We start from the raw sequence: 19,224 nt of genomic DNA on the forward strand, positions 1-19,224 counted from the left end.
GGGATAAAGTTGTTTCCCGAGGGCTTACTAAACGTGCCGCGGTATTTGTTGCTGTTAAGCAAATGGTGCTTTGCCCGAAAGCTTCCTAAGAAAGAAGCGAAGAAATAAAGGAACGGGATTGAATTGTCAGGACCACAGGATGGTCCCCAGTGAGAATCTCTGTCTTACAGTAGCCCTTTCTTTGTAACACTGGTGTCTGTAGTTCTGGATTACACATACTCTCTTCCCATCTTCTTCTCCAAGCTCATGCCTCCTCGAGCTTGGGGCTAAAGGGAAACAGATGCTAGGAGACGCCGCAGAGGCCCTGTAAGTGGTGACTTCAGACATCTGCGTGTGCCTTTGACGGTTGCTTCTCCCCTGTGTCGCAGAATAAGTTTTCCCCGGGACCAGCCTCATCTTTCTGCCCCTCGGTGTCCCTCTAGGGCTCAGAACAATACCAAGTACACAGGGAGTGCCTGAGAGCCCATGTTTGTCCATGAATGCCCGGAAGAGCGAGTCTCTCCTCTCTACGGAGTTCATTCTGCCGGCCTTTCTTCCCCCGCTGTGGACGCCTCTTCTTGAATGGAATTCAAGCCTTCCCAAGACAGCTGGGCATCTGGCGGACACTCTTATAGCCTTCGCTGAGAGATAGACATTGGGACTAGCTGAGCTGGACTGGCGCAGCGGCTGGCGTGCCACAGGAGGTATAGGACACCCTCCTGCCTCCTCTCTGAGCTGCGGCTGCACTAAAGAGCCATCTGGGCCACACCCGCCTGCTGAGGAACCAGTGGCGCCAGTGAGCCTTGTAAGTGAGAGTGGGCAGCCCTCAGCCTGGCCCCATTGTCTTCCTCCCCCGGTGCCCAAAGCTTACACAGGCGCCACGTGGTATTAGGGCTTCTGCTCTGCACCAGATGCTGGACTCCCAAAAGCTCATCACCACACCATCCTCAACACCTGGGGATCCCTCGGGGGCCGAGGGCAAGCGTCTCGCCTGGCCACACATACCTCTACAGTCACCTCTCTGTCCTGGCGCTCTCCCCTTCCCCAGCCCCAACGCTAGGCTGTCTCTTGTTTCCAGGGGATTCAGTCAACCTCCACCACATCTTTTATTAATATTAATTCTAAAAAAAAAATATTTTTAGTGCTATTTACCATCTGTTTTTCCCCCTTTGGCTGAAAATAATTGGAGATTAAACGCCCACTGTTCATCCCCTGCATCGTCTCAGAAGGAACAAGAGACACAGACAATGACTGCATTTTTTTCCCCCCAAGCAAAACAAGTTGCAGTTAACATGCCTAGCTGGGCTGCCGAGCCACCCTGCATCACATGGTCGGTCCTGTATCAGCTGCGGAGTTGAGGCTCCAGTACAACCCGGTCCCGAAAACGTTCGGCTGCCAAGGGGCTCTTTGCTCTCCCGTTAGGCAAAGGTTTGCTAATTTTCCTCTGTCCTAACAACATGTGGCTCAATTGATGTTCCGCTAACATGTGGGCCATCTGTAAATATAAATAGCCCAGTCTTGATTCCATTAGAGGCCCGTGAATGGAACAAAAATATTCCAAACTGACTCTGCCACAAGGCTACGGGTCTGACAGGATTGGGCTGCAGAGAAAGGAAGGAGACACCGTGTCGTTCTCTCTCTCTCTCTCTCTCTCTCTCTCTCTCTCTCTCTCTCTCTCTCTCTCTCTCCCTTTCCCTCTTGTACTCAGACCTCTTGGGTTGAGGATGGAACATAAGCCTCCCTACATCCCTTTAGAAGCCCAGAAACTTATGTTAACTGTTGGAAGGGACCTTAGAGAAGGGCAGAGAAATGGCATAAAGCTTAGGCCGGAAGCTTAGGGGGTAAAATGATGGCCAAGCAAATGTGAGGACCCGAGGTTGGATCCCTGGCAGCCATTTTGAAATGGGCATGAGGCGCATGTATGACCCCAGCACTGAAGGGTTGGGAGTAAAGACAAGCGGACAATGGAGTTCAGGGAGGGCCAACCTGAAGGGATAAGTTCCAGATTCAAGGAGAGACAAGGTCTCAAAGTAGGATGGGGAGTATGGGAAGAAGGCACTCAACTCAACATCCATTTACCTTTGGCCTCCACACAACCAAACATACAAAGACATGCACACACACACAGAGACATGCACTCACACACAGACGTGCACACACACCTCACCCACACGAGCACATATATACAACACACAGACACATACATCTATTACACACACACACACACAAACATACACACGCCCGCGCGCGCGCGCGCGCGCGTGCCAAAAAGGAAACAAAAAAGACCCCAACAAAATAAACAAATAAAACAGAGACCAGAGCAAGCAAGGAAAGATCTACCAGACTGGGCCAGCATTACTGAGCTGGGTTGAACCATGCTAGGCCCAAGAGCTCAACAATGCAGAGAGTAGCAGCCAGCAAAGTCACTGAGGCTCTGATGGATACTTTGTAGCCATGATGCTCAACCGTCCTCCTCTAAGCCTACACAGCAACTCTGCAGCCTGTATCCGGAGGAAACGCTTAGAGCAGAGCAGTTTCCCACAGCTCTACAGGCTCAACACAGCCAGGGGTGAGATTTGACTTCCACAGGCTGGGGATTTTCTCCGGAACTGGCACCCTTTCCAAAGGGTTGTCTGCCTCTTACCCTCAACTTGGGGAGTCAGACATCTAGATTGGTTCCCCATGGATGTCTAAGCTTGACCTTCAACCTCTCCCTTTCTCTCCACTCCTTAAGAAAAATAAAATTAGGATCTTTTCACCCTGGGTATAGACTACAGGCTGTGCCCTTCCTTTCAGTATCTTACATTGGGAACTGACCTGTAATGTGATGGGAATTAGAGGGGGAGGGTGTTTTGTGAAAGTAAAGTTCAAGGTGGAGCCCTTGTTGTGTGTGTGTGTGTGTGTGTGTGTGTGTGTGTGTGTGTGTGTGTGTGTGTGTATGTATTTGAATACATGTCTGTGGGGATATGCACACACATGTATGAATTTGGAGGCCAGAGGAAAACCTTCATGCATGCAAAGCACGAACTCTCAATCAATTTGTATCTCCCAGCTCCCTCCTTTTGTTTGGTTGTATTTTAGACAGAATCACTCGACAGTCTAGAATTCTTTTGGGCCTGCAAGCTCCAAGAATCTACCCACCTGTCTGTCTCTGCCTCCCCAAGGCTGGCATGACGAGTGTCCCCACTCTGCCTACTTTGGTGACGTTTTTGTCTCTTTGTCTGACTGGTCTTTTTTTAAGTGTAAGTTGAGGATCAGACTCAGGTCAAGCACTTTACCAACAGGGCCAACTCCTCAGTCCAGAGATTAACGACTTTAGAGAGTCAGGTAAACCTCATAGCTTTCAAAACTGAGAGAAACGCATGCTGGTGTTTAAGCCACCCCGATCATTTGTGGGTTTGCTGCAACAAACTGAGCTGCCAAGCGATTTCTCTCAGCGCAGGGAGAATGTACCTTTGCTGGGTTACTTAAAGTTTGCCCTGAGAGTGGCTCCAAACTCTGTCTGTACCTTCCCCAAAACCTAGGCATCCAATAACTGCACCTTCCAGAACCCAAACATCCTCTGGATATTTCTCTGCAACTCCTAACCTCAAACTCCACTCTACACCATGAGCCTTTCCAAACTCCAGCCCTGAGGGTTTGGAAAGCCAGGCAGTGTTAATACACACCAGCCTCTCTGGAAACACGTCTCCCAGAGTACAACAGCGTGCTGCTCTATGCCAAAAAGGATCCTGTCTAAGGACTGGAGAGATGGCACAGGTGTTACGAGCACTGGCTACTCTCAGAGGACCTGGCTTAGGTTCCCAGCATCTACTGGTGTCTCACAACCACCTGTAACGTGAGCTCCGTGGGATCTGATGCCCTCCTCTGGCCTCCCTGGGAACAGCACACACATGATACATGTACATACGTACACATACACATACACATAAATACAACTTTTTAAAAAAGAAACTTGAATAGATATGTAAATACCAAGGAGGTCGGATCAGTCTTTAAATTTTTTTAAAAGGAATTTGTTTAGACAGACAAGCTTGAGACACCGGATGTTAGGAGCAGAGTGTTGGAGTCCTATAGAGTGGCTGTGTCTGGAGTTGGTCCCTAATTAATTAAACTGGTAATTACAATTAAATGAGATGGTCTCTGGCCCTGTAAATTCAGTGTGCTTCTTAGAAAAAAAAAGTCAGCTTTCTGGAATGCTCTTATCGCTTTATCATGTTCTCTTTAGTGCTCCTCCTTTCCTCCCTGTTTTCTCTCCTTTCATCCATTCCTGTCCCGCCCCCTTTGCCCTCTGCACACCCACCATGGAGAAGTCATGTGACTGCAGTGAGAAGACAGCCGTCTGGAGTCCCACAGGAGGGAATCCGTCCTCCTTGACCTTGACCTTGACCTCTAGCTTTCAGAACCAAAAGAAATGTCAGTTAAACTTCAGTTGTTTCAGGAAAACCAAACAAGTCTTTAAAAAGAACTTCATCCATTTTGCCTCACTCATTTGATTCATGCCTACTTTCTTAGCGCCTGCTAGATCAAATGCTGGGCTGGCCATCCGCTGTACCTCAGGTGTCCTTCAACAATGTTTGTCTGAGGATGTGCAACGTGGTTCTCAGATGGATTGTGCTACACTCACTCCTCACACCCATGGGGCCAGAGTCATCACACACACGCTTAGGGTAGCATCACTGATTGATGTTTTTGTCCAACTGGGAGGTGACTCCTTTAGACGCTCTGCCTGTCATCTGATCCAACAGAGTTGGGCACAGAGACGAGGTACTAAGGGCTAGGCTGAACACTGAGAAAGTTCAAAAGCAAAAGGAAAGCAAGCAGATTGCAAGATCGTCGTGTGTTGGGAAAAGGCAGGAGCTTTAGGGTAAGACCGACCTGCCCTGAAGACTTGAGTTGAGACCCCTACCATCTCTGGTCATTGCTAGACATAGGTGGGCTTCCATTCATTCCCAGGTAAAATAGGATACTTTGGAAGCTGCCAGCCTTCAAAATAAAGTTCTTGGTACCCACAGTACCTGACAAACATGGAAGCCACCATTAAGGTGTGCGTGGATCATGCGCTCGATGGGCCGAAATCAGACACATCACAACTGCTCTGATCCAACACTCCTATATGCTAAGGAAGACATGTAGCCCCCTCCAAATGCTGCTTCCCCACTAGAAACCATCATTCTACCAAGAGTCTACCAAGGACTCTATGCGAGGATTATATGTGAGAGCCCCTCAGAGCCCCTCAAAGCCCCTCACTCACATCTAGGGATATTTTCTCCTTCCTCCACATGGGAATCCATGGTGAGTCCACAGAACTCGATTCCCAGTTTCCATTAATTTGATCCTAAATTTTATATACTAAAGCAGAGATCTGATTTCAAAAGCCAAATTCCACATGCCAGAGTCTGGCAGTAGCCACTCTGCTCTTTGATCTACAAGAATCAGATGGGCTAATATTTGTTTCTAAGCTTTGGTCTGAGCTGTTGTGCCCTGATGGGGCTGGCTGGGTTTTTTCAGACACATATGCCTCAAAGAGAGCCTTGCTGGTTTCTCTGTTCTTGGTTCTGGGAAAGGTACTCAAAGGCTCCAGGTTTGGGTCTTACCCTTACACCAGTGGGTAATAAGGTTATTAAGAAGATTATAGCTGGGCTGGAGAGATGGCTCAGCGGTTAAGAGCACTGACTGCTCTTCCAGAGGTCCTGAGTTCAATTCCCAGCAACCACATGGTGGCTCACAGCCATCTGTAATGGGATCTGATGTCCTCTTCTGGTGTGTCTGAAGACAGCGACAGTGTACTCATACATAAAATAAATAATTCTTTTAAACAGAAGATTGTAGCTTATTTGAGGCTTCCCTGAAAAGAGCTGGGTATTTTAAACTACTGACCCATACTGGCTTACAAATCTGGAGCTAGAAGCTCAAGGCCAAAGTCTGGGCAAAGCTGGTTTCTTTGGAGGCCTCACTCCTGAGTTTAGCTGTCTACCTTCTCCCTCTGGTTCCACATGGTTTTTCCTTTGTGAGGGTCCCCTTATAATAATGTATTTTTCTTACAAAGATACCAGTCACACAGAGTGAGGGACCCAGCCCAGGGACCACCATTAAAGTCTCTTCAAAGACTCCATCTCCAAATACAGTCACAACTTGGGGTCTCAGAGGTTAAGACTTCAGTGCATGAATGAAGATGGGTAACAGGACCTAGCTCAAAACTCTGATAGGGTACAAGGGGGATAGGTATGTGATATTACATGAGATTACTAGTGTAAAAAGTCCGGTGGAGGTCAGGGTTTTAGTCATTCAGAAAGTTCTTGAGGCATGATGGTACACACTTATAATCCCAGCACTTGAGAAGGGAGAGGCAGGGCAATCAGGAGTCCAAAGCCACAAGTTCAAAGTCAGCCTGTGCTGTCTCCAAAACCTGAAAGGAAAACCAAGAAAGTTCTTATTATTAATAGCCTTCTCTGGGGCCCTTTGGTGCGTCATGGGATGAGAAAGACTTTTTTCAAGGACTTGGTCCCATAAAGGACATTTGCTGTTGGAGCCATGGCTGAAATACCACAAGACACCATTAGCTCGATGCCCGTGTCTACTGCCCGCTAGGGAAATAACTCCAGCCATGACAGAACGCCTGTGTCAGAACCCAGCTTCTTCATGCCAAAGGCCAGATCATGATAGGACCACTAAGTCCTCTACTGAAAGCCGGAGACGGTCATACGAAGTGTAGAACCCATGCATGCTATTGGTTATTACTTCCAGGTGACCCATGGCCAAGTCACAAATGGGATGAGAGGTTAGGCTAAGGTAATGTCGTATGTGCTTCCACTCTGGCATGGGTTATTCAGACTTTACCCGTGTTGTTCTACCCAAGGCGGAATAATTCTCATTCCTTTAGCCTTCCTACACGAAGCCAGTTTCCATCTCTTTGAGTGTGTCTGTGGCTCTTGGCTGGACCCACTCCAGCTTCTTCAAGCCTTTTCAGGAGGGGTTGACACAGACTCCACTCATCATTGTAATGAGGAGCTAACTGACATGGGACTGACAAAGCGGGTCACTAGGGGGCTCGTGGCACATCATGGTCCTTTTATGTGTGCGGAATCCAGCCAGCTTTGAAACAGGCAAGGCGCTTACTTGACTACCACCAGATGCCCCGGATTGTCTAGGACAGGCTCTTTGGAGCTGCTTCAGATTTCAAATAGCCTTCTTGACTGACGCCATAAACAAGTAAAGCATCCCAGAAGTTCTAACTTTTCTGCCCTACACTAGAGGTCCCACAGTGCCTCTGACACATGGCCGCCACACCACAACGTTCCCCTAGCCTGTCCCTGAACGGATGATATCCTAACATGGTAAGGTCACACAATGGCATTCCTGGTAGGGGAAGGGCTACTCTGTCCCAGAGATATTTTCCCTCAGTGAACTGGAAGTCGTACCTCATACATGATTATTCTAGTAGGTTCCAGAATTCTAGTAGACTTTCAAATTCAGAAATGAGGATCCCTGGGGCGATCTTGTTTTGGGGTGCTTCTACCTTTAGCGTAGAGCCTGGGAGGGACTCACCTGGTAGTTGCTGACTGATCATCGGGTACTGGACCCATTTTTTTATCCGTTAACATATGGCGGCTGCTTTTAGCTGTATGTCACCTTATAATTGTCCTATTGAATTTCATCCGGATTCTGTAGGGCCATGTTTTCAATTTGTCATGGTTGTTTTGAATTTTATTCTTGGCTTGCTGAGTGTGAGCCATCCCACCAAATTTAGTATCGTGTGACGATCTGATGAACACATCCCCCACATCCTTTTGTTTTAAGGCATTAGATGGGACCAGTAGCTAATCCCTAGAGAAGAGGCACTCTTTCAAGTAGATGGCTCATCGCCGGTTACGCAATGAGAGTGATCTCTGGGGCTGTGGACGTGTGCGTTCATTTGGGAACAGTCATGGAGTGCAGATAAGCCCAAGACGGAAGGAAAGATAATTCATTTTCCCATCAGGTAGGTGGAAGAACTGTCCTTTTGTATGGATCTACGTCCAATATGCATACATCAATCAGCACAGATTAAGGGGCATGCATTGTACTGACAGCCTTATTTGTAGATTCAATCATGGAGAATGAGCAGATAGGTAATTACTCATACTTGGCTACATAGACGTCCCACATGAAAACTTGCTTCATACAACGATTGTGTTGACAATACAAACTATATTCTCTGCTGCTAGCTCCAGAAAGCATCTGAGAGAAGTGTGTGTGCGTGGGGAGGGGTACTTAATTTCTTCAAGAATAACATTTCAGGTGGGGCGTGGTGGTGTACACCTTTAATTCCAGCACTCAGGAGGCAGAGACAGGCAGATCTCAGCCTGGTCTATAGAAGGTGCTCTAGGCTGTTGAGGGCTCCAGAGTGAGACCCTCCCTGTCTTCAAAATAAACACGACGACAACAAAATAGAAAGGCTTCTCAGAGCAAAGAGATGGCTCGTGAAGTAAAGGCACTTACCACCAAGCTCGACTACTGGAGTTTGGTCCCCAGAATCCATATGGCGTAAGGAGAGGACCAATTCCTATAGGTTTTCCTCTGGGCCCCACTCACGGTGTGCCATACATAGCACACGCCCACTTCTGCACATGCACACGCAGACACACAAAATGTAATTTTAAAAGTGAGTTTTCACTACACTGGGCTGCTGGGAGTGCACTTCATTTATCGGTGTTGTTGTTGTTGTTGTTGATGATGATGATGACGACGACGACGACGACGATGATGATGACGATGACGATGATGATGATGACGACGACGACGATGATGACGACAACGATGATGTGTGTGTGTATGTGTAGTGTGTGTGTCTGTCTCTGTGTGTGTATCCAGGAAGGTTTGCTGTGGTATAGATAGGACAACTCTATGAAGTTGATTCTGTCCTTCATCTTTTCATGGATACTGGGGACCCAACTCAAATAGCCAGCTACCTTTACCCGATGATCCATCTCAGTGGCCTGAGGTATAACGATTTTCTGAAACATTTGACTTAAAGTCAAGAGACAAGCCCCACCTCCCCTGACTCACCATGAGTAATAACTCCGCCTGGGAAGAAGGTGGTGTGTGTGTGTGTGTGTGTGTGTGTGTGTGTGTGTGTGTGTGTATTAAATTCCCTTCATAGTTCTAACCTGCTGTGACCCTCCCTGAAAGTGAAGGTGAATTAAAATGAAATTGTTTGGAACAATGAGATCTTAACAATCCTCTTCACTTCCTCTGCCTCATGGCAATGTCACACTCTACCTGGCACTACCCAGGCTGACTCACTGATGACTTACAACTCTTCCATGGCAGTCAGTAAACCTAAAGGAGTTTTATGTCACTTGCCCTACGGCCACATGACCAGTGGCAGGGTTAGGGTGTGGATGCTAAGACCCCTGAGCTTCTCTAAGCCAGAACACCTCAGGCTCCCCTGGAGGGAGCATGTTCCTGTCCACACATCTTCTCAGGAAGGAGGAAAACTCAGCTTCCAGGCTGTGGCCTCCTGTCTTTCAAACTGTTCCCCACCCACACAGCTCCTCTTCCCTGTGATAAATGGTGGTTCCTCTTGATGCCCCGACACAGGCCTGTTCTCAGTGACCACACACCCACATCTCCACAGCCTTTCCAGTTTGAGAGAATCTGGTTCCTGAGTTCCCTAGTTGCTTCTTCAGTGGGGCTAGGACAGGTGACTGGTGGAGGCCGCACAGGTCTGTAGACAATGTCTCCTCATAGCCTGGTCCCCTGCAGATAAATAAGAGTCCCCGAGTGCTCACAAGGCTGTGTGCCTTGCCACAGTGCACGCTGCTTAGTTCATGCTGATTAATGCGTGTCCAACAAGGTGCTATACCCAATGACACTTCTAACATCTGTATGGCGGCAGCTCCCTGTCTCCTGGACTCTCATTTATATGGTCCAACAACCCTGTAATGGCATTAGAGCTTCAGTTCACAGGGTAGGAGACAGAGAGACTGGGGCATTTGCCCAAAACTCTATGGCCAGAAGAAGAGTGGGGAATCAAACCCAGACCCTGCCTTCCTCCTGAAGATGTGTGCTTCCCTTCATACCCAGCCAACTTTGGCCATGTTCCCTACAGAGCTGGCCCTCTCATGGAGTTTCTCCAGCTGCTGATTCCTCTCCACTGTGCACTCCTGTCTGTCACCTTCACTTTGTCTTGCCTTTCTAACCTTCACTCCTCCTCCTGAACCCTAAAATGTCCCTCTTCCCTTCTCCCAAGAAGGCAGCCCTCAGAACCCGCTCAAGCAGCCTAGAAAGCTTTTCTGTGCCCGCTTCTGGTTCGTGTCACCTCACTGTGCAGCAGAGCCACCTGCTGGCTATCCTAAGCAGAGAGCCCAGAAGCCCTGGGAACCTGCCTGGGTTCTTCAACCTGGTGCACACAGCCGTTTTATAAAACTTCCTCCTCATTCTTCCCTATTCACAGCCTGAGCCAAGAACACCGGAGAGGACCTTTGTCCTTCGTCTTCGTTGTCCTGCCCTAAAGACAAAAGGGAAGGGACGGCTTTGATGAGACAGCATCAGCCGCTGAGTGAGCTTGATCACAGCTGGGCCAAAATGTGCAGAAGGCCCTGGGAGAAGCACTTACAGACAGATGAACAATGGCTGATCTTCTGGAATGCAGATGGAGCAACAAGGTGGCTCAGGGCAGGCTGACCCGATGTGGGCTGTGTGCTCTGAAAGGGAAAAACAATCCTCTGGGCCATGACGTCTCTCTCTCTCTCTCTCCCTCCCCTCGATGAGGTTATAGTCTTTCATCTAGAACCCAGTGCATGTGTCACAGAGCAGTAAGTCTCACCATTCTGGTTGGCTGATGTAATTTAAATAGACTCCAGTCCCAATGTTGATCTACCAGGAGGGGGAGAGAGACAGCCACATCCTAGGAACTCACCAACCTATAAGACATCCAAGGAAATAGTGTCCTAGACGCCTTGCCAAAGAACAATCACCGCTACCCCTGCCCCAGTGCCACCAATATCCCCATGACCCCTCACTATCCTCAGTGAAAGCCATCAGGGCCGAGGCACATTATAATATACAGGTGTGGTAGGCAGTTATTTCTAAAAACGTATCCACCCCTTTGTCTAGCCATCTTGAACTGCCTCCAGTATGTCTGATTCATTCTTCTAACTGGGGATTCATTCTCCATTCAGCCAACTGGTAAGCACCCATGGTTGCCAGACGTACCATGGGCCGTGCTGAGAAACGGTAGGAACCTTACACTCATGACGACCGCCACTCTCTGAGCATCCTGTCTAACGCTGGAAAACATAGTCATAGAAGTCAATCCTGAGTGGCTATTCAGAGATTCAGAAAACATGGAGGGAGGTCCTTCACGAAGAAGAAAGAAAAGCCAAAGACACAGGAGCGAAGGAGAACCCTACCTGCCATTTTCCTTGAGGCACTCTCAATTATAGTTGTCTAGATCACCATGGTAACTGGAAAGGCTCCTGGGAGGAGGAGAGATTTTATTTTTCAATAAAAAAATATTTTCATACAATATCTTTTGATCACATGTTTTCTCCTCTTCCAATGGCTCTAGGATCCTCCTGTCCTCCCTACCCACCAGACTTTATCTTCTTTTTCCCCCTCTGTCTATCTTAAAAGTCACCAACAACAAACAATGCATAAACAAAACAAGAAATACACACACACACACACACACACACACACACACACATGCCCCACGAAAATAGAAGTCAAAATAAACAACCAAGAGACCAAATGACAAAACAAAACAGACAAACAAAACAAAGTAAAGTGAAACAAAATCTACAAAACCACCCTTGAGCTCATTTTGTGTTGGCCAACTACCCATTTGAGGAAACCAATTTTCCCATGGCCGGTGGAGATCAACTGCATACAGTTTCTCGGGTAGGGCTGGGAGGCCATGTTCACTTCTCCATCCATCCATCTCAGGGCGGGGACCCTGACAGACTTGTGCATGTTTCTACGGTCTTCGTGAGTTTATATGTACACCAGCCTCGTGTTTGGAAGACCCTGTTTCCCAGGAGTCGTTCATCATCTCTGGCTCTTATGGTCTTCCTGTCTCTGGGGAGAGATGTTAAACAGTCATGGGGATTTGACAGGTTGAAGGAGAGAGTGAACGGAGTGGTAGAGAGGTTATGGGCGCATCTGACTGAAACAGGAAGTGAGAGCCATAGAGATGGTCTCTAAAATCATACCCCAGCTATAGGCAGCTTACACTAAGACAGAGGATGCAGCTAGGGAGTCTGGGCTTCCTTGGGGGCATCATGAGATAACCATGGATGCTTCTTTGATGGAGGTTTAATGGGATCTGGGTATCCCAGAAGGAAGAGACAGAAGTCAAGAGCATGGCTGAGTGACCGATGAAGCCTGCCATGGTGACCTAGACAGTGACATGGGAGGACCGTGTAACCAGCTATGGCAGGAATTCAGGTGACCCAAGCTCAGTTCCCACTACCCACATAAGTTTGATTCCCACCAACCATGTTGGGCAGCTGCTCATATGCCCTTCCCGTGCCTACACGCACCCCAACACACCGAAATGGATAGATGAAGCGAGTATCACAGAATATTTGAATTAGCCAACCGGATGCAAAGTATTATCCTTTTAACATGGAATCGATGCTTTAAAATCGTCAGTGGGGTATGTTGCATTTACCTTCAGACTGACTGACCAAACTCTGGTGCATATTTTGTTCTTAGAGCACAGGTTGGACCAGAGCTGACCCACACGTGGCTACTGGCCACGTGGTAGATAATAGTGACCTCCGAAGCATTTGCTTTTCGTGCCTGAACAACTTCAGTCCCTGGGGACAATGGGGACAGTTTGGATGCTCACACTTTGAAATGAAAAGGTGCTGTTGGCCTCCTTGGTAGAGATGAGAGATGCATAAGACAGACACCCCACCAGGAGGAGTGAGAAGAGTTTTCCATGTCACCAGGGAACCCACTGCTCCCCACGATGCTAGAGGATGGTCAGCGCACCGTGTGGATGGGGCGATGCCGCTGCCAACACTCCCTCAAGAACCCGCCTCAGACAGGGCAGGTTTCCAGGCGCCACTGTCAGGACTTCCTGGTGCCTTGTGATATGGCACAGGGATACACCCAGAGCCACTCAGATAAGCCAGATTGTGTCCGTAACGATTACAGTCCTGCAATTACCCTCACCCCACCCCACCCGACCTCGACCTGGGCAATTGCCATACATTGTGGCTCCTGTGCAGGGCAACCGTTTTATGGAGAATGATGGGAACGGGACAGCCTGAAGTCGTGAACCTATATAACTGCATGACAGCGATACTCCCAGAGAAAAAGCACCGAGCTTTCTCGTTACGTCATCCTTCTTGGTCTTGGATATAGTCAGAAGCCACAGAGTCAAGCACTTGACTAACAGGCGTGTACAAGAAAAGAGGCGCTCCGCTTTGAATTTGGGAGCCATAACCAAGAAAGTTGAATCGAAGATGCCTAGATGCCTATCCAGGGCTATTTGTCAAGGTGAGTGGCCAGGTGACTCAGTAGGAAAGGGCACTTGTCATGTAAGCCTGCGTAAGACAGACACCCCACAAGGAGGAGTGAGAAGAGTTTTCCGTGTCACCAGGGAATCCACTGCTCCCCATGATGCTAGAGGATGGTCCTGAGTATGGTCCTGAGTATGGTCTCAGAGTTCTACGTGGTAGAAGGAGAAAACTGACCACCTACTGTTCCCTAAGAGTGTCCTCTGAGCCCAGCACACACGTATGATACTAGAGCACTCACATTCACACACACACACAGAAGCAGGCACACACACACACAGGCAGGCCACACACACACACAGAGGCAGCCACACACACACACAGAAGAAGACACACACACACACACACACAGAAGCAGGCACACACACACACATACACACACAGGCAGGCACACACACACATACACACACAGAAGCAGGCACACACACACACATACACACACAGAAGCAGGCACACACACACACATACACACACAGAAGCAGGCACACACACACACACAGAAGCAGGCACACACACACAGAAGCAGGCACACACACACACACACAGAGGCAGGCACACACACACAGAAGCAGGCACACACACACAGAAGCAGGCACACACACACACAGAAGCAGGCACACACACACACAGAAGCAGGCACACACACACACAGAAGCAGGCACACACACACACACACACACAGAGGCACACACATGAATGCACACATGCACACATGAACGCATAGGTATGCGCCCACACACAGCAGGTCCCTTGGTCCCTCCTCTGCCCCATCCTTTCCTTCCTACAAATATTTATCATAGTGTAAAATTATTAGCTCATAAAACAATCAGGTAAGCAAAGGCAGAAAGGTCAGGGCCTGCTGTGCAGGAAACCAAGATAAACAACCCATTTCCAGGAGCGTCAGCTTGGCTGATATTTGCAGGTGACCCGATTTCAAACAACCATCACAAAAAAAAAAAAAAAGAGCATTTCCAAGGTCAGTGAAGTGCTCTCGAGCTCGGTCTGGAGCCGGACTCCCAGATCAGACACTGTTTTACCCAGCACTGTAGCACGCGCCCGTCACCTCAGCCCCACTGAAGAGGCTGAAGCAGAAATCCCCTAAGTTGGAGGCCAGCCTGGGCCCTCATTGTGAGAGCTCTTAATAAAAAATAAAACAATGAGAAGAAGCTGCCTCTCCTTGGTATCTGTGTCACAAGTTACTGAGGAACCTTGTGACTCAATTTCCCTGTTGGCAAAATGGGAACATAGCGATTCTTAACCCAAATGGTTGAGAGGCATTTTGACAAACCCGAAAGCACTTGGACTCTGCTTACTGCAGAAAAAGGATTCGATAAACGTTCCTTGGTGGTTTGTTCACAGATGTATTGGAGTTTTGTTTCAGCACAGAGCCTGTAGGACGTTTAGGTTCACTGTGACTCCCCCTCCCCCTCCCCCTCCCCCTCCCAAGCATATTGCGTCCTGATCTCATTTGGCCACTGTTTGAGATGAGGCCCTCTGGGAAGCACAGTCTGCAGAGATGAGAAAGCCCTGACACTTTCTTTGTGAAATGCGGACTCAGGGAAGTGCTCAAGGAAGAGAAGGGAAGTGAGAGGAAGTCAGAAATGGGCGTTCTGCCTTTACAATAAGGTTACCAGGGTCGTGTGCTCACTGATAATTCAGAATCTCTCCAGACGGGCTCCCAGAAGGACATGCATGCCAGAGCAGTACCCCTAATAGAAAAGGAGATGCTACTGGCCTAGCTCTCTCTTCGTCTTGCTGGTAAATTATCTCTGTGGGTGCCCGTCAAAACTTAGTATAGGGACTGGAGAGATGGCTCAGTGGGTAAGAATGCTTGCTACATAAGCATGAGGACCTGAGTTCAAATCCCTAGCTCCCATTTGAAAGCCAAGTGGTGCCGTGTGTGTGTGTGTGTGTGTGTGTGTGTGTGTGAGAGAGAGAGAGAGAGAGAGAGAGAGAGAGAGAGAGAGAGAGAGAGAGAGGTGAGGGAGGGAGGTGAGATGGTGTGTGGTATATTGTGTATGCATCTCTCTCTCTCTCTCTCTCTCTCTCTCACACACACACACACACACACACACACACACACACACACACACACACTGGAAGAAGAGAACTGGCCCATTAGGTCAGAGGGAGGAAAAAGGATATGGTTAAGGAAGGCTAAGAAGGAACTAAACACAACCAGAGACCACTTATAGAAATCTTTCCGTTGGCGCTTAGGACACATGCTCAGATCTGGTGCAACTCTGAGATCCACATATCCTGTTGCAGCTAGGGGTGGAGGTGCGAGGACCCGTGTCAAGTAAACAGGACATCACGATAACACGGGAAGATACGCCGCATTTTGGGGAAACCCGCTCTGCTTTGATGGGATGTGCTAACTCTCCTTGGTTGTCAGGCATGGGAGAATAAGAAACCTTAATGGAGGAATTTCCTCCATCATATTAACCTATGGGCATGTCTGTAGGACATTTTCCTTATTGCTAATTGATGAAGGAGGGTCCAGCCCACCGGAGGCGGTACCATCCCTAGGCAGATGAGCTGGGGCTCATCAAGGGTAGCTGAGCAAGCCTGGGGGAGCTGTGTCATCCCGGTGTTTCTTTGTCATCCCTTCTTCCTCTTCCTCCTCTTCTTCTTCCTCCTCCTCCTCTTCCTCCTTCTCTTCCTCCTCCTCCTCCCCCATCTCCTGCATCCCCCTCATGCCCTGAGGACTCTTGTCATAGTGGATCAAAGGCTCAGCCTACTGAAGTATGCACTTAACCCACTCCATCTGCAATGATCCTATGTCCAATAAGGTCACAGTCCGAGACTCTGGGAATGACGTGGGTTTAAAGAAGATGCCACTTAACCCAAGACTCAAAAGGAGTGACATGGACAAAGCTGTGGGCCAAAGATGGTGACAGAGAGGCCAGAGTCTTTTGAGGACAGAAGAATCAAAGAGGTAGCTAGAGGGGAACAGAGACTGGTCACTGAGAGTTTCGGAACCCAGGCTTTTTTTTTTTGTCTGGAGCACACATGCTGTGGGGAAACCCTTGCTACCTCTCAGAGGATGTTTGTGGGGAATCTAAGCTAGGCAAGTTAACCTGAGAGGACTTCAGAGTAGAGGTGAGATCTGAGTGAGGGTCTGGCCACAGATGGACAGACAGACATCAGAACTGGGCACGAAGGGACAAGTGGTCCACTAGTCCTGAATTCTTCCTTTCTCTGCTGGAGGGAAAGGCTGTACTGGATAGACTCAGAAGCCTAGGATGAGGGTTCTGATGTCTGAGAACAGACCCGCCCGCCCACAATGAGAAAATGCCTGCATGAGAGAGATAAGCCAATTACCTCTGAGGTTGGACCAGAATATACTGAGCCGTCATCTCTAGAAGGAACCCCAACATTTCAAAGAAAGCTCTGGAATGTTCCTGGAGATGGACTTTCTTCGGCAAGCTGTGGAAGAACCTCTGCTCTTGTCCCGAATGGGGTGGCCCAAATCTCTCCATCTGTGGCACCCCTGCCCCTTCCTCCCTAGCGCTCCCTAAACACAGAGGTGGGAACACAAAAGAGCTTTGCTGTTGAATTCTGGGGTCAGGAACTTGGGGGAAAGAATGTCAACTATGAGAGGGCTCTGCTGACAGGATTTAAGATGTGGGTGGCTCCAAGCTGCAGGGGATTTTAGATTAAAAGACTTCCTGAAGACACTTCTTCAAGGTCAGACACAGGAGGGTCTGGGTACATCTCATGACTCCTGCCAAGAATTTCAGAGGCCAAGACCCTCTTCTGGGAGCCAAGGTTAGGAGAATTCTCATGGAGTCCCTAATGGTGGCAAATTCCATGTTTACCCAGATCTTCCTCTTCTGGAAATCAAAGCTCAAAGATGTCCTGCTTGGGCCAGTGGGAATTGGACGCTAGCTCCCCATTAGAAACCATGCGGTCGTGGACGACTGTCTCTGAGGCCACTTATTCACCTGTAAAGTGGATGTGGAAAGAGACTCAGGTACTGGGCACAGTGTGAGGCACATGCAGTAGGTGCCTACTGTGACCTCCCCCATAAGTCTCTGCAGCAGGGCATCGGGCAAGCCCACTGCATGGTTGTGCTTTGATAAACATGTGTTGAACCACTTCCATAAAAAACGGTCCAGAGAGATGTACCGTACTTGTCTTGCAAGCACAAAGACCTGAGTCTGATGCCTCGAGCCACATAGGCATGGTGGCCCGTGTTGACTCCTACCTAGGTCTGGAAAGGTGGAGGCCGATGGAGCCTGAAGCTCCCTAGTCAGCCAGATTAGTTGAGCGCAGTGGTTCTCCGCCTTCCTGATGCTGCAACCCTTCAATACAGTTCCTCATGGTATGGTGACCCCCCCCCCAATCATAAAATAATTTTGTTGCTACTTCACAACTATAATATGTTGCTGCTGTGAGTTGTACTGTAGATATCTGACATTGTACTGACTGACATTCAGGATATCTGATATGCAGCCCCAAAGGGCTCTCCACCCACAGGTTTAGTGGATAAGCTCTGCTATGTGAATGAGAAATGTGACCTTAGCTGAAGTGGGGATGTGGAACCTGGAGAGACCACCTCCAGAAGCCAGGAAGGACCCCCAGTGGTGGGACAGGGCCACCAACTCACCTACAAAACTTTTGACCCCAAATTGGTCTAAAGGAAATTCAGGAACAAAGATAGAGCAGAGACTGAAAACCCAACCAGTGACTGGCCCGGCCTGAGACCCATCCACGGGCAGACACCAACCCTCACACTATCAGTGATGCTGTTTGTTTACAGACGGGAACCTAACACAGCTGTCCGATGGCAGGTTCTACCCAGCAGCTGAGACCGATGCAGAGAAATCTGATTTCAAAACAAAACAAAGGAAAGGTAGATGACACCTGAGAACGATATCCAAGGTTGACCTCTCACCTCCATCTCCATTTTATACACACACACACAGAGACACACACACACACTCACACACACACACACACTCACACACAAGCACACATACACACACAAACACACACACTCACACACACACAAGCACACACACAAGCACACAAACACACACTCACACACACAAGCACACACACAAGCACACATACACACACAAACACACACACAAACACACAGACACACACACTCACACACACACTCACACACATTCACACACTCACACACACTCATACACTCACACACTCACACACTCACACACACACAAGCACACATACACACACACAAACACACACACACTCACACACACACTCACACATACATACACAAACACAAACACACAAACACACACAGATACACACAAACACAAACACACACACAAACACACACACAGGCTATTAAAACATCATGGTAGATATGGACTTCACTACCAACTGAATTAGATCAGTAAGATTTCATCCACTCACTCACTCATTTACTCATTCATTCATTCATTCAACAAATAGTTATCGTAATGACCACTATCTGCTAATCACTGTGACAGGCATGAATGACTGAGCGATGAGGCAAAAAATAAAGTCCCATAGAGCTTGCTTCCTAATGGGAAAAGACATACATAAACAACCAGATAAATAAATATATATCAGTGATGAGCATTAAAATAGAAATGATTCACGGAGACGGAAGAGATACATAAAAGGACAAAGGTCACTTGTCACTGCCTGTCTCAAATCAAGCAGCCTTTAAAGAGACAAGAGAATAAATTGAGTGTCTGGGCAGGCCGGGGTGCAGAAGAGAGCAGGC

The 19,224-nt window shown here is 48.4% G+C and overlaps 1 long non-coding RNA gene across 1 annotated transcript; it reads right to left on the reverse strand.

Moving 5' to 3' along the window:
- Window positions 1-1,710: 1,710 nt before the first annotated feature.
- LOC120095202 (uncharacterized) lies at window positions 1,711-14,891 on the reverse strand. The gene is made up of 4 exons (XR_005490507.2): window positions 11,179-14,891; window positions 10,790-10,886; window positions 10,580-10,667; window positions 1,711-10,471 (listed from the first exon to the last, which is right to left on the reverse strand). It is a non-coding gene; the product is annotated as an uncharacterized LOC120095202 (long non-coding RNA).
- Between the last annotated feature and the right edge of the window lie 4,333 nt (window positions 14,892-19,224).

The sequence above is a fragment of the Rattus norvegicus genome, chromosome 10 (assembly GCF_036323735.1).
Source record: "Rattus norvegicus strain BN/NHsdMcwi chromosome 10, GRCr8, whole genome shotgun sequence".
NCBI lineage: Eukaryota > Metazoa > Chordata > Mammalia > Rodentia > Muridae > Rattus > Rattus norvegicus.